Source organism: Pseudonaja textilis, chromosome 1 (assembly GCF_049901715.1).
Source record: "Pseudonaja textilis isolate UNSWEBS1 chromosome 1, rPseTex1.2, whole genome shotgun sequence".
Lineage (NCBI taxonomy): Eukaryota > Metazoa > Chordata > Lepidosauria > Squamata > Elapidae > Pseudonaja > Pseudonaja textilis.
This window is the reverse complement of record NC_141990.1, coordinates 227,791,045-227,808,262: the sequence shown is the minus strand read 5'-3', so window position 1 is coordinate 227,808,262 and position 17,218 is coordinate 227,791,045. Positions and strand designations below refer to the sequence as shown.

The 17,218-nt window shown below is 35.6% G+C and overlaps 1 protein-coding gene across 7 annotated transcripts in view; it reads right to left on the bottom strand.

Annotated features, from left to right (window-relative positions):
• The window catches only part of DAGLA (diacylglycerol lipase alpha), a 104,951-nt gene that overhangs the window by 61,578 nt on the left and 26,155 nt on the right, over window positions 1-17,218 (bottom strand). The window contains exon 1 of one of the 7 annotated variants that reach the window (XM_087920844.1): window positions 13,670-13,839. The exons of the other annotated variants lie outside the window; for them this stretch is intronic. The gene's annotated coding sequence lies outside the window, so the exon portion shown is untranslated. Of the gene's footprint in view, window positions 1-13,669; window positions 13,840-17,218 lie in introns of those variants that run through there. 7 annotated transcript variants of the gene reach the window in all.

Below are 17,218 nucleotides of genomic sequence, written 5' to 3'. Positions count from 1 at the left end.
GTAATTAAAACCCACTTCCCTCATATGCTAAAGACTGTAACATCCTGAGCCTTAACCAAAGTGACAAAGTGCCAGCAGCACCAGAAGCAAAGTTAGCTACTGCAGTTAGCATTTACATACATACAGCATTTACATTTATTACATGCAAAACCAGGGGCGTCAAACACATGTCATCAAGGCAGCATCATGTGATGTATTGAGACTTTCCCCCCCTTCGCTAAGCTGGGCATGGCCATGGCCCGTGGGCCATGAGTTTGACAGCCTGAGTAAATCCTGAGCTGAAGTAACAAACTCTCAATAGCCTTCTCATCTGCTAAAATCTTCCCTCTTACTGTAGTTGTTCAGAGGCAATTCCAATAAATGCAAGGGAAATTAAAACTGAAGGACAGCTTTCTACTTTGGACAATAATTTCTGATTTGAGGAATTTTCTCTTATTGTTTGTTTCAAACAGAGATATGCAAACTGTTTCAAGTTAAAACACTATATGCTCAAAAAAGCATTTTAAAAATACACAGTTCAAAACAAAGCATTTTGTGTTTTGAAAATTTTGTTCTCTGTTCAGAACAAAATTCAATGGTTTTATATCAATACTATTTCTACTGTAGCATGATGTTTTGAGCATCATGATTGACTTTATGTTTTTTACATTGCACATGGCTTTTTAAAGTCCAATTAGCCAAGGTTCAAAAGATTTTTATTATTTTATGCATATTTCTAAATTTTAAACAGAAGGGACATTTCAACATTCCATTCTCCAATCAATGGAGTACAGAGCTTCTTTGCTACAGAAAAAGCTATATATATATTCAACAATATAACAGTTGTAGGTAGATAGGTAGGTAGGAAGGAAGGAAGGAAAATAAAAAAATATGTAGAGCCTTTGGCTTTTTATTTCTATAGAGTCCTGCTTCTACAAATTAGGTAAGGCAGAGTTTTTCAAATTGCATTTTACAAAACTCTATGGTTCCACAGTAACTTGATAGGATTCCATGAGAAGCTAAGGGGAAAAAATTACTTGAATTCAGCCAGGTTATCCAGAGCAGCTTTCTAAAGTGCAGCTGAAAGAGTGAAGCATGTTCTCCTGTGAAAAAATGCTGTAGCAATCATTCTGCGGATCAGGGGTTTCAGAAAACAAATTCCTATCTGTTTGAAAAAACTCTGAACAAACTGAATATAATGCACATATGAAAACTAAAATCCAAGACAGAGGTTTGTTTTAATTTTGCACAGCTCTCACCATCCTACTATTATAATATCTTTCCAAAATTAATGGCCTTGAAAAATTCCTTCAGGAGAAAAGATTTCACTGATTTAAGGGATGCAGCATAATAAACATGTGCAAAATACTGCATGTAGAAAGCATACATGTTCTCTTCCCACCAGGTTTTTTTTCCAAGTCTCCAAGTGTTTGTTTCTTGGAAAACTAGCTACAAGCAAAAGACAGTTCATATTTCTAATGCATAAGATTATGCAAACATATTTATCTATGGAACTAGTTTCTTCATTCATTTTTAATATTTTCCCACTATCAGTTGCAAAACAGAAGGCATACCCTATCTAATCATCACAAACGAAGGAAGATTAGGATTGTAGAACTGTGGCTTTCTACAATCATAGAACCTAACTTTTTAGGTTTCTGTCTGGCTTATGATGAATGTTTAGCCAAAATTAAATAAGTAAACACTCACCAAAATTGTTAATAATAAAACAGAAAATCAAGCAAAAATACATTATCGGCTGAGCAAAACACTAGAACTCTTCAGTGTTCCTAAAATATGGTTTCAAAGGTTTTATATAATACTTAATATAGCTTTATTATCCAGCAGTATACTTTTACTTACAGCCAATGTTTTCTGGCAGGTCCCATTAAATTAGGTTATTCTAATATCAATTAGAATTTTCTTTTCCTCTTAATAGCTTTTCTTAATTTCCCAAATGTAAAGAAGGATGACATGAAACGGATTTATGTTCACCTGCCCCTTTTAAGAGGGGGGGGGGGAGGAAGGGAGGGAGATCTCCTAGACAGAATAATTCCATATAGAACTGAATAACAAGAATATAGAGAATAAGGAAGATGACTTTGCAAAAGCTGTTATACAAGAGGCTGAATTTTTGAAAAGTTTAGAACCTCTAGATCAGATATCCCCAACCTTTATGGCTTGGCAGCCCGTTTGGGGGGGGGGGTAGGCCGATGCCAGCCCGCAGCTTGTGTGAGTTGAACTGTGTACATGGGCACATGATGGCCCACCAATAATGGGTTGTGGCCTGCTCTAGATAACATTAGAAAGCAGCTAATTTCAATTAAAGTAACTTTAATTAACTTTAATTTTCCTGTGGAGTTGATTTTTACCTATCTTTCTACCTATCTAGTGGGGCTAACAAAACTGCAAGTCTTATGTTTCCTGTTTTTACACTAAGTTTTCCTTAGTGTAATACAGCACATTAGTCAGAAGTATGAAAATTCTTGAGTATTAACTAATCAATTCAGTGTACTGCTCTCTCAAGGAATCATGTTACATGGCCTGTGACTGTTTTATTATGGCCAAACAGAGAAGTGCCAGGGAAAGGGTGGGGAGCGGAATTCTTCATTAAGAAGTATTTTCTTATTAAGGTAGATTTGGTATGATCTTATGATTTATTGCAAAATAAATTAAGTAAACTATAGTTATCTCGTTAAAATATAAATTAACAAAATTATAAATGTTTTTTTTTTAGTGATGATATTAGGTTATACAATTATTGATTGATAATATGAGCTATTATGTAATATAATTATACTAGTGACTAGGAAATGGATGCACAAAAAAAAGTGGTAAACCAATCGATGCACTGTATGTAAATTCATGAAGAAGGATATTTTTATGTTTTTTTGTGGTATGTTTATGTTTATCTTGTTATGTATGCTTATGTTTATCTTGTTATTAAAAAATAAAAAAAAATTATATAAAAAAAGAAGTATTTTCTTCACTTCTTAGTTTTGAAGGAAATAGGAGCTGGAAGAAGTATTAGATATGTTTATCACTTTGTGTTATTTATAAATATAAATATTTATAAATTTAATTTTAAAAATACTTTAAAAAGAAGCAAATCTGGATTAATTTAAACATCTGCTCACCATAGCTTAAATTGGCAGCTGAATAAAGTAGTCTTGCCTGCTTGTAATAGCTGCCAATTTTCAGACATCATGTCCACTTGCTTTCCTGCTACACATATCCCTCTTCCCATTCTGTCTTACAATTTGCTTTTTTAAGCTTAAATGACTGGGCAGATAAGGCTACGTCTGGACACCAGTACATCCTTAAAAACACTAGCGTGTGGCTCAAATAGCAGGGCAGCTGGGTTATTGGCTTGAATGCCTATCAGTATAATTCTGAGGGAATGGATGAATGCCTAAGGGAAGTGGGAATGGGGGAAGCTTGTCTGTACAACTTCAGCTACTTTTCAAAAGAGCAGACAGTAACACCATTTTCACTCTCTCACATGCAGAGGCAGCAAATTTCATGGTTTGTTGCAACTTGCAGCATAGATCCTCAAAGCTAGGATTCCGCAATGATAGCATAATTCTTCAACTTAGAGCATAAATATGTCAGAAAGAGTCTGCCTACTAGGCCATCTCTTTTGTCAAAATAATGACTCACAAACCCCAATTTATTTGGAGATTAGGCACTGAGATGGAAATTGTTACACTTGCTACATGAAGTTCATTTGCGCAGCTACCTATTGATATGTAGGAAAATGTAGTTAATTGATAAGATCAGGTGGTTGAGCCATTATAAAGTGGGATATAAAAAACCTATTAAAGGTTTCTGATACACACACACACACACACACACACACACACACACACCAGACTAAGACAAACATTTCCTTTAACATAACATATAAGCTGTACAATTCAGTTGAAAAAGAAACTGGAATCTTTTAGGGGTGAAAAGAATTTTAAAAATGAGAATAAAAGGGCTGCATAAGTGTTAAAAGTAGGGATGTGAAAATGTTCAGAAATAACCAATCCCATTCAACCTGTTGTTAAATAATAGTCAGTACATGAATTAAAGTGACTCTGATAGCAATAGCAATAGCATTTAGACTTATATATCTCTTCATAGTGCTTTACAGCCCACTTTAAGTGGTTTACAGAGTCAGCCTATTGCCCCCAACAATCTGGATCCTCATTTTACTGACCTTGGAAAGGAGGGAGGCTGAGTCAATCTTGAGCCTGGTGAGATTCAAACAGCCGGCAATCGGGAATCAACAGGGTTTGCCTGCAATACTGTATTCTAACATCCGATTTAACATAAACTTCACATAAACATAAACAGCAACTTCAATTAACTTTTCCTGCTCAGTTCCACAACTATTATATATAGCATGTACTTGAGGCTGGAATACAGCAGCTCATTCTTTTGTGAGAACTCTTTACAGAAGGTGTACAAAGTTATCTTATATCAGGTCAGACAATATCATAACACTTCTCCTTTGGTAAAAGCTTGCTAGGGTATAAGTCCATCTTATTACCTACTACCACAGCCTTTAACAGAAAACATTAGATTCTTGGATCTTCTGCATGTGAACCACATGCTTTTCGGTTGAGCATCTATTCCCTAAATGATGAGTTAAAGTAAAATCTGAATCTATACTTTTCCTTATGTTACCTTCCAAATAAGTACATAATATTGCCTATATTAAGAAGTTCCACCATTCTACAAACCAGAAAGTTTCTCTCTGTAGAATATTACTTTTCATTTACCACTCTGCTAATTGATCACCTTAGTTTGTCTCCTAATTTCAGTCTTCTGTTCTTTTAGCTTGTTATTGCTTCCAAAACATATCCATCCTGAAGATTTAAACTATCACAGCAATCTTTAGTTTAAGCTTCCCAATCATGAAATATATTGGAAACATTCTGCCTTCATATCACATATTGGAGATAAGATAGTAAACTCAGACTATGAAAACAGTTCACGTTGGCTGCACATTTTGCATCTCTCTTACAGCATTAACTAATTTCTACATAAAAAGTAATTTACGGCTATTATTGCCCTACAAATTTGTTTCTAGGGAACTGAAGCCAAACTGAGTACAAGCTGAATTCTGTTTCAAATGACTTCCATCTTACTGCTAAAGCCACTCATATTCCTTTAATGTTAACATTTGACATTTTCTATGGCAATACCTGTGTTCACGTAGAACTATCCTTGGTGCTGAAAAAATGCTCTCTGACTTTTTACAGTTTACCGATGATTTCCATGCTACTGAATTTCCAAATTATTTTTCTAGGCCTTTGGATTTATCCAGACCTTGGAAAAAGGCAGATATTTTACAACAATAGTTTTCTCCCCTTGCAAATAGATGTAAGATTGTGTGTGTGTGTGTGTGTGTGTGTGCGTGCGCGCACACACACACACACACACACACACTAATCAACAACAAAGCTCTCTCTTCAGAGTTCTCTTTTAACAATCTGTTATAATTAACTCATAGAAAGTCTACCACAAATCACTCCATCATTATCTCTGATCTATTCAGGATTAAATATCCTCATCTGACACTTAATAATAAAACCATTCCTTAGAATACTCTTAATAACAATGCCATTAATTAGGGACTTTCCCAACAATTACATCTCATTCACTAGAAGTATAAATCTCTGGTACAGGTGTTTCTTCAGCATCCATTGTTCAAAAGGTCTCTCTGAAAATACAGCAGTCATCTTGCCAAGAGGATCCAGCCCATCACATATCAGTTCCATTATCTTATTTGTGGAAACAAAACTATCTTCAACATTCTAAGGAAGATCAGTAAAGAAGAATAATGTTCCACATTCTGATTCTACTTTTCCTCTAGGGTAATCTACTGAATTTAGGATAGCTGGTAGGAAACAAAAATCACCCTGTCCGGTTGGATAGGATTGCCACTGGAGGAATAGAAAAACACACCCCTTTAAGTATCTTGGTCTCCAGTATTTTACAAGAAAAGGCAGAAGCAGTAAAACTTAAGCTGTTTGAATTATACAAGTGAATTATACAATTATTGAATTATACAAGGCCCATCAACCACAATCCCAAAGATAGCATTTAAAACAGGCATCCTATAACCAATCAACTCACTAGAAATCGACCATGTCTAAGTAACAACAGTCAATCAAACAGTCCGAAACCAGACCATGACTCAGAAGTATCCAAACAACAACACTAATGCTAATTTGCATCACCTAAAAAACTATTTAAAGGCCAGTGTTCTGAAGATGAGCACAATTCAAAGAGCACTGACAATTTCTCCTCGAATGGTAATGAAATGCTTGCAACCAAATTGCTAGGCTCGGAACTCAAACCAACAGCCCAACTACCAACCCAAGCTAGTAATAATCGAATACATTTCAACTAATATTCAATCACATTTCAACAAGTGATTCTAGTGAATTTTACAAGCTTAAGGTTTGAATATAGTAGAACTCTTTAAACATAATACCAAAATATAGGTAGTCCTCGACTTATGACCACAATTGAGTCCAAAATTTGTTGCTGAGACAGTTGTTAAGTGAATTTTGTCCCATTTTACAACCTTTCTTGCCACAGTTGTTAAGTGAATCACTATAGTTGTTAAATTAGTGACAAAGTTGTTAACTGAATCTGACTTCTCCATTAACTTTGCGGTTCAGAAGATTGCAAAAGGCGATCCCATGACCCTGGGACACAGCATCATCAATATGAACCAGTTACCAAGTGTCTGAATTTTGATCATGTGACCATGGGGATACTGCAATGGTCATAAGTGTGAAAAATGGTCATGTCACTTTTTTCAGTGCTGTTGTAACTTTGAGCAGTCACTAAAGAAACTGTTGTAAGTCAAGGATTACCTGTATCCAAAATATTATTTCATTAAATTCCAATATTTTTGATCATTGAAAACCAAATAGATATCCTGAATCAGATGCCAGTGATCAGTTATATTAATACGTGGGAGGGTACTATGCTTAGGGAGTTACACTTAAACCATTTAACTAATATAAAATATATAAACTTTCCCACTTTAATGACTGAATTTAAATGTAAATTAAAATTTGGATTAAATATTGACTATTTCTAGTTATATAATCAAAATCAGAACACATAACAGCAAAATATATTTCTGTCCTTATTATAGTCAGCTTTTTGCAATCTGCCATGTACTTCCTAATCAATTCTGACCTGCAAGCTAGGACTTGCAAGACAAACAGAAAACCTGATGATAGAAAATGCAACATTATTGGGACCTCCGGTTTGAGCTTCTTCAGCGACAGACCAAAACCTCGTCTCTGTGAGGCTTCGATCCGTGCGCGCCGCTGGAACGCCCCGAGCCAGCTGGTTTTGGGGCTAAACCACCCCGTAGAAGTGGTGAAGAGGGGGGAGGCTGCCAGCAGGGCTGAGGAGAGCCGCATCTCTCCTCCCCAGCTGGCCCTTACTCCCTTTCCCGAAGGTGGTTGAAGTGGTGGTCAGAAATGGCCACCACAAAGAAGAATTTGATCGGAAAAGAATGTGCAGGAGGAAGATAAGAAGAGAAAGTTTTGGTTGACCGGGTCAAACAGCAAAAGCAACAAATAAGGTACCCTGGAACTGAAACTGTTAAAAAACAATAACATTGTTCCCTAAGAAGATTTTTAAGCTGCGAAGGAGAGAGAAAAGGGAAAAGATTTGGTTTTCTCCTTTTCCTATACTGACAGCTAAGAGACTTAAGCAAGAAATTGGAAAAAAATCCACTTTGACACCAATAGGCATTTAATGCTGAAAATAAAAAGTCAAAGGAATAATAAAGATTTCTGTATAATTAAAAGCTTTTGAAAACAGGAAAGGAGAGAAAAAGAATAAAAGGGTAGGATCTGGAAGGGAGGAGACTGCCTGGAATTAAAAAATAACTTACAGCAAAATCTCAACAAGACTTCCAAAAGATACATTCTAACTGAAATATTGCAACAAAAACCCCAGGAAGGGAAAGTCGAAGAAGAAATAAGAAGATATAACTTGGGACTATCTGGATTACCTGATGATTTCTGGATTCTTGGTTATTGTTTTGAATGACTAAAATCAATCGGGTGGCTGTTTAAAATGGCTCCACTTTTAGAAGAACTGAAAATGGAACTTAAAAAGTACAAAGAAGATGCACAAGAAGGGAGAGGTTCTTTTGGCTTTGTATTTCAGTTTTTAGAAATGGAGATTTGGAATTATGAGAAACAACAAGAAATGCTTGCAGAACAAGAAGATTGCAACAAAGAAGCCACCTTTAATGAACAAGTAATCTTAGATGGGGGAAAAAAAGGAAAGGGGGCAAAGAGAATGGAAAGTTTAAGATTGGGAAAAACAACTCCAAAAAAAAGAATAGAGTGAAAACTAAGTATAAAATAAGAAAGCAACAGAAGAGGGAAATGCAGAAGAGAGAATTAGAACTAGAGAGACAAGGGGGTAAAAAGGGGAGGGAGAAGATGAGAGGGAAGAAAGAAAGGAAAAGAAGTTATAAAGGACAGAAGCAAAATATAGAGAAACAGAGATAATGGGTGAAAATGGAAAAAGGGATTCTGCAAAGGTACATAAGATAGTATGGTTATATTAGAAGCAGAAATAATTTTAGAAAATGTGAAACAATGATTAAAATGTCTGATAAAATAGCTGTTGTAATTCAGTGGAATGCTTGTCAATAAATAAATGTAACAAAAGGTATATCTAATGATTTATAAAACATATGTGAAAAGAAATAAGGGAAAAATTAATTATGGAGATTATATGTGTTTTTAAGGAAGTATGATATTTAATTGAAAAGAAGTGTTAAAGATGTTAAGATTTTAATTATTATTAATGATAGAACTGAACTGGAATGGAATGAGGGTTTATAATTACATATATTTACAATCTTTCTTTTTTTTTTTTAAAGAATATAGTGTGTATTATAAGAATGTACCAAGCAGAATTCGATTGGAAGTTATGTATTATGTATTATATTTAAGGTCATAAACTTAAGATATATATTGAAGTTTAAATAAGAGTTGAATGGATGTAATTAAAAGATATAAAGGTGTCATACTCCAATTAGTAACTACAGGAGAAAATTTGTTTAATGAGAAAAGATAATATGAAATTGAAACAGAACAGACAAAAGTATAAATATAATGATTTGAATTGAGATGAGATAATCAAAATAAAATTGAGAAAATTAAAAGAGGAGAAAAACTATATAGAAAATGTAAAATAGTATACGATATGGAATAGAATATAAAAAAGAGCATGAAATTGAGTTTTGTGTCCGTATAAAGAAATTCAACCCAGGACCATGCTATTTTCAAAAAAGATGTTTTACTTGTATTTTGTATGTGAAAACCCAAATAAAACTTTATTAAAAAAAGAAAAAAGAAAATGCAACATTATTTATTTTTGTTCTAAGACCAGAGAAAATATTAATATGTCTGTAATTCTGTGTCATTTAAATTGTACATGTATTCCTTCAGCAACTCAGAGCTAAATGGCTTCTCTCTTTGCACAGACTGTCTAATGACTACGCTTTCACATACCCAGCATATACTCCTCCTACTCAACACCCACACACAGTACAATCTGCACAAATGTACACCAAGCACATAATCTTTATGCTCTTACTTTCTTCCTCAGCCATACAACAGGGACCTCGGTGTAACTGTGACTTGTCTTTCTATCATACAGAATGTGTTTTTCAAATCAACCCTTATGTTCGCTCCATAAGGAAGGTTATGAGAAAATTTTTTTGAAGACATTTGTAGTGTAAGTATTTAATTGGATAACCTCATTTTTAAAAATAGTCTGCAATTCCCAGATTCTCTAATTCAGGGCAATCAAATTTCTGGTGCAGTTAATAGAAGACTTTTTAAAAATATCTTCACCTCTTATAGCAAAAGCTATACATCAAGGATTGCCAATTAATCCACTTAATGCTTCACTTTCTCTCCTTTTTCAGGAGAGTTTCAGATCTTAAGTCTTAAAAACAAGATCTTAATAACCAACATTTGCTTCTAACAGCCAATAAGGTGACACATTTATTTGTTCCATATAATAAAATGAAACTGCTCTCCCTTTTTAAAATAAACTGGAAACAGTATTTGTGTACATAAGCATAAGTGTATAGAAAGAGGAGTATAGACACTTAGCAAGCTATATGTCTGGAACTGACATCTTTACTCACTAACTGTACTGCACCAAGAACAGTGGAGCATGACTGGAAACTACATCTTATCTTTCATCAAATCCTGTTGGGGCAATTCCAACTACAATCCAATAGTCAATGTCCCTTTTTCTGGAGATGAGATCTCCATTTTACATGTTTCTCTTTGTCCCCCTTTTGTCTTAATGAAATCTGGGCAAAAACCATCAGGGATTTCATCACTTTTCTTCCTGTCTTGGTATTGGCAGCCAGGATTTATCCCACAACTCTGTCTTGCCTGGTTGGAGGATCTGTTTCTTTATCAAAATGGTTAAATGTGAAATTGGTAGCAGAGAGATTTGATTAAAAAAATAAAGGAAAAAAAAATCAGCCTGTTATGATTGTCCTTCCTTTTGATATTTTATTCCTTGAGTTAAAGCATACTCACAATAATGTGAGGTAAAAAATAAGAGATCTGTTAATCACCAAAAAAAATATATTGATGAGGAATTTTTTGTTTCTTCATTAAATGATCAAATTATTATATAAAAATAAACATTTTTATATAACAATTTGATTATTTAATGAAGAAACAAAAAAATAAATCCTTAGGTCTGTAACCTTGGTTAAACTTTTTCAGAATATTTTCCTAGCTTTCACAAAAGATGACAAAGTACCTTTTATTACACAAAGAATCTGTTAATGCTAATAAATGGCAATAAGTATTTATTCTTAAATCTGTTACTTTGAGAGTTGGAGAATTCCCTGATCTTCTCTGAGGCATGTCCTTTTATCCACATCTCTTATATCATATTCTTCTCATTTCCTATCTTCCAGAATTTAAGCTGGAAATTGGGTTTCTATCTTGAGTAACAGTTCTAACACACAATCATGATAGTAGGATCTTTATGTAAATAAGAAAATAATCACCATGCACTTTAGAAATGCAAGCTATATTCCATTCTGTAATAGAAGTAGGTTGGAAGCAACTGATACCATCATAAAGCAAGAGCATCTCAAAAAGTAGTTAATGTGATAAAAGTCCAATATCCTTCTAAGGCAGGGTAAAGAACTTGAAAAAGAAGCCAGGACTGTTTCCTCCTGGAAGAGTACTTTTCATTGCTAACTTTTAAAAGACAAACATAGGATGAGCAGACGCAGCAGGGGCAAGCAGAGAGAAAACAATGTCTCTTGAGTGGGGGGCCATGCCATGCCAAGCCCAAGTGGAATATCTTTCACAAAGGAATGCTCAGAGTAACCTGGAACAACACCAGCAACAAACCCAATGCTTCCAACTGCTGCTTGTCCTGAGAATATCCAAAATATGATTAAGAGATAGAATCCAACACAAATATGCAGTTAGAGACCAGTATATAAAATGATTCACTTCATTATATTTCAGGCTCTTCCAAAAAAGATAAATCTGTTGATGAGGCTTTCAAAACTCTGGTGAGCTTTCCTAGAAGAGCAAAACACCATGGAATTATCAGAAATTGAAGATAAATGCTTTGCAGAACCACAGTAGGCAGAAGCAAGGATGAACAACAGTAAAAATAGAGTAATTAAAATAAATAATTTTAATGCTGCAAAAATTTCAAAGATGAATGTGCTATCACTGTGGCTGTCAAAAATAAACTGAAGCGATTCAGCAAGTGCTGTACCAAACCATGATACCAGCCTGATATTTCTGTAAACCAGAGAGGTTCTGAAAGAGGCTGTGTACCATGGTGTACCATACCATGACCATATCATTGACATCACAATAAGGAATATTTACATATGAAAATATCCAAAAGCAGCAATGACACTGTAAGGTAGATTAGATACTTTGATTTTCAACAACAATACTGCACAAATTATTGAATTTGTTTCTTAACAATTTAAAAGCCTCCAACTTTTACACAGATATGAAAGCAGACATTGCATTTAGTGCATTCCTTTCCCCAGTTGTGTTTTTCTTCCAGTTGTGGCTATGTTGTGATGAAAAGGCTACATCAATATTCAAAGTGCTGCTTTGATTGAGAAGAGAGTCACACTAACTGGCTAAAATAGAAGCTCTGCTGAGGGAAAATAGAAAAGCTAATGGAATGAAGTTATCAATAATTCATAAGTTGATGGACAGCTGCTTTTAACAGCCTTAAAAACATTTCATACACTTCAAAAAAGGAATTAAGAAAAAAAGAATAATAAATGGTTTTAAGCAATCCACAAGAAGGATTTTATAATTAAAATCCAGTACTTGTGGAATTTTGAGACACCGATCTGTTTGCCAATTCTTTGTTCTACCAGTCATGAGTCTCCCATTACTTTCCTGGAAGTTCATCACAAATATATTGTATACAGAAGGTTCTTAAGATTTCATGAAATAGAAAACTAGTATTGGAATCACTTAAGCAATAAATACAATACAACCTTTAAAAAGTGATCTCCTTTCACTCTTGAATCTGGGAATAAAATTCCATCACTATTCTCCACTGTGTTTGCAAAGTGATAGTAATGATGAGTTTTAAAGTACAGGATTTTCTACTGAAAAAAAAAAACAAAAGAAAAAGACCAGTATTGATTTACCTCTTGCAACAAGAAAAGCTAAAAAGGCATTTTAGTGGCAGGATTTTATACTTTGACACTTTATCTTTTGGCATGGCACAGAATAAATGTGTGAAATAATGTGTTTCATATGTTGACAACCCATTTTTGGTATTCTATAGATGTCATAGGCATTCCATAAAATGCCTGATTTCACACATTAACAGTAACATATATACTACCTTACAATCTTAGCATGTTTAGATCAGGGCTGTCAAAATTGCAGCCTGTAGGCTGGATGCGTCATATGCTGGCCAAGCCCATGCCCAGTTTAGCGAAGGGGAAAAAAGACGTGATATGTCATGTGATGCTGCCATGATGCTGCAGGTTTGACACCTGGTTTAGATCAAGACTTCTGGGTGGAAAGGTAAGCCACAAATACAATATATCTTAAATATATTAGGAAAGTTAAGTCAAAATTATCAAGCTTTAGTGAAGGGTTTGGTTAGTTCATCTGTGACCTTATAATTTATTATTTTAAGATCTTTCCCAATTGCTTACTGCTTGAAGATTTTGAGCAAGACAATTTTTAAGAAACTGAATAGTGCTTCTGTAAGGCATAATCTGCTCTAACACTGAAAGGCAAAAAACATGAAAAGACTTCAGAATCAGCATGAGAATAGTAATTCTTTTAGAAAACGAGTTTTCTAAATTTTAGTGTCCCAACTACCCTCTTGGTCATTGACCAAGGGGGTTATTAAGAGAAACAAAAATTGGCACTCCTATTGTGGTCATTAAGCAATCTTGCAGATCATTAAGTAGACAGAGTCCCAGGTAAGAAATGCATGATACCTCAGGAGAGTTGAGGAGATCCTGGGAGGTTCTGCTCAAGAACTGAAAATCCTCCCTGCTGAAATCCAAGGAGGATTTTCAAACCTTGTGTTCAGCCTGCAGCAGGCTTTCCAGGGTCACCCCAACCTGCCTGAGGCCACCCACACTACTTACCTTACCGTGCTGACTCTCTGTTCTCTGCTTGGATTTAGATTCTCTCTGTTCGGGTTGGCTGAAAGAGCTGCCTGCCCAAAGATTTTAGCTCCCCTCTGTGAAAGGAAGGGCACTCCCTCCCAGAGTGCATGGATTAATCTTCAGGATTTCAGTTCTCTTTCTGCACCACACTGAAGGAATTGTTAATTTTATCAGTAAAATGTTCCATTACAAAGCTTTCTATTCAAGTATTTCCTGACCTATGAAATAGTCTTTAATTAAGCATCTGTAAGATACCTAATAGCTGCTTGGCTATTGAATGTCAGCCACAGTAAATACCATGCATTTCAAACTTTTGTTCAAAACATTACTTAAGAGGTGTATTCGAGTATTGTATTTTCCTCAGTTTCTATCCCATTTATGTGTTGAAATTTTTGGCCTAAATTAAAATACCACTCTCAGCGGTATGTAATGTTGGCTCCTTAGTTCCACAAATGCTTCAAGAATCCAATTGGAATTTTTGATGATTTTCTTCATAAGAAGAGTTTTCATTCTGGGTACTGACATATAGTATGGCTTAAACTCTTGACTAATGCACAGTAATGCACTTTACATGAGGCTGCCCATGAAGAGTATCCAAAATCTATAACTGGTGATGTGATAAGGGCAGTTATATGCTCTCCTAGATCAGTGATCGCTCTGTAAGCTGCACTGGTTGCCAGCACTAGATCCCAAAGTTCTGGTAATGACTTATAAAGGTAAAGGTTTCCCCTGTGCAGTCGTGCACAATTCCAGGGGACAGTGCTCATCTCCGTTTCTTAGTCAAGGGAGCCAGCACTGACCAAAGATATTTCCTTTGTCATGTGGCCAGCATGACTATACGGCAAGTGCATGGAACACTATTTTGTACATAACATGGGGCCTGCTTATTTGAGTGATGGCATCTTTTAGTTATATCTACCTGTCCCTTCATGTCTGGCAGAAGGGACATGTTACACATCCTGTCTACTAATGACTGTCATCTGACAAACACTTTTTTTCCCCACTGCACTCACTCTTTGGATCATAATCCCCCGAGGTTATATTTGCCCCAATCCTCTTGGCCTTTTGTAGGGCCCTGAAGATATGGCTTTGTTATTGTGCCTGGAGATCTGGTGGCAGCATACTGTAGAGCCTGTAAAATAACTACACCGTAAAATGGATGCAATCTCTTGTAGACTATGGTTTTCCTGGTTTTATGTTGTTATTGTCTGATTATATATTTTGGGTGCTTGGGTTTTTGTGTGTGTGTGAATCGTCCAGAATCATATATGTGAAGGGGGAAGGGAACTATACAAATTGAATAAATAAATAAGAAAACAAACTCAACTGAAGCATTATTCTAGCTCAGGCAAAAAGCAAGTGGAAATAGGAGACACAGTATAAATATTTTTAATGGCCTTGTTTATCAGTATTTCAGCTACCCAATCCAATTTCAGAGAGGTTAATTTCTGATACAATGTTCCCTATTGCTGAGACTCTGAAAATAAGAATATTTTCAGGAACTTATTTTCCTTTATTGATAATGTTCGGCATTTGCACTCTGATTGTACAACTTCACGGCTCCCCATACCAAGAGATACTTGGGAATAATAGATATCAGCGGCCCTTCTCTTATTTCACCACAAGATAAGCATTCTGATAATTTTATTTGTCATGTCAAAATCCCAGAGTGCCTGAAATGTAATGTTTGTTGCTTTAATAGCAGCATGCCAGGCAGATTCTGGGCAGGAACAGAGGTGAAATGCTGCTGGTTTAGCCTGGTTCAGCTAAACCGGTAGTAAAAAAGGCTACCGGTTCAGCTGAACTGGTATTTCCGATGATCAGCTAGGTGACAATCAGCTGTGCTGCGCAATTTAGATTAGCTAGAAAGCAGGAAATAGTCAGAGTTCTTGCTTTCTAGCTAATCTAAATCACACGGCACAGCTGATCCCTCCCTTGCTGTTGTACTTACCTTGGAAGGCTTCAAAATACTTCTTTTTTCAGCACCCAGGAGGCTTCCCTGAGGCCCAGTAGCCAAAAAATGGGGCACAAGGGGTGCTGCATGCCCCCTGTGCCCCTTATTTACTCCCAGGAAGCTTCTGAGGCCCACCAGGCCAAATATGGGGCACAGGGAAGGTATTGCGAAAGAAAAAAGGACTTTTGACCCCCCCCAGTCACATGATCACAAAGCCACACCCACCCAGTCACATGACCACCTGGCCAGCCCACTTAGCCATGCCCACAGAATTGGCAGGAACATAATAGTATGACTTAGTAATTATCTTTTTTCTCTGTATCATTTTTCTAATTAAAATTTGCTTGAAGACATTGCTATCCGACCCACAGCAAAAACCTTCAAAATAAATATGCCAGTCTCTGAGTCCGATTGATTTCTAAATTTAGTTGCCTTAAATTTTGAGCTGAACTGCTATTAAAATTAGCTTCAGATTTAATTTTTGTTCTTAGCAATGATAATGCACAATTATTTCAAATTCCAGAAGAATTTAAGATTTGTCTTATAAAGTTACCAGTTCTTGTTAAACAAACAACAGTTTGTTTAACAGGGATAAGGGTCCTATGACTTTTTTGTCCAATTTGATTACCTCTTTTTTTGGATAAAGTTTATACATATTGATACAGGATCTTTGGGTAAGAAACGTATAAGAGAAATTAAGCGATACACTGGTTGGCTTTTTTTTTTAATAAACTAAGATGCATTTTGAATATAGGCCCTGGTCAAAAAAAATGTAACCATAGCATCCCTGTGATTATTCAAAACCATAGAAGGAAGTTATAATGGATGAAGAACACAATCTGAAAATAATTGTTCTGTACTAAAAGTTGATTAAAAGGGTAGACAAACAGCAAAACAAGGAAGAATGCTTAAAATAGGCATGTAACAAAGGTGGAACTTGGACATCTAGCACTTCCAATAAGCCCCAAGCCTCGATTTTATATTTTCTTCTATTATAATGTTGTATTCTTTCAGACTTGGGATAAGACACAAATATATTCCAAATAATAAGGCACATATTAATCATGCTCCTAACCAATAGAAGGCACTGTCTTGTTAGAGAAGCAATAAAGAAATGGGTGAGAATTCCTGAAGACAAGAAAGAGGCAACGTTGGGAGTTTGTGTGTGTGTTGAAACTGCAAGCTCAGGAATAACTCAGACACATCAAACAGAATGCTGAGTACTTAGCAAAAAGCATCATGTTGTTGAAGCCTGCTCATTGCTTTTTAGGCAAAGACATATAGAGATAGCATTGAGAATAAATTCATATATACCTTACACCAGAAGTGTCAAACTCACGTCTCACAGCAGCATCAGGTAACATATTGGGACTTTTCCCCCATTCGCTAAATCGAGTGGGGGCAGGGCCAACACATGATGCATCCAGCCCACAGGCCATGAATCTGACACCCCTGCCTTACACCATTGGCCTTAGAGCAGTAAGTCATCAAACTCTAGCTATGAATCCTTGCACAAGACTAGAAATCATGGAACAGAAGTACAAGCAACAACAGGCAGCATCGTGTAAAAATGA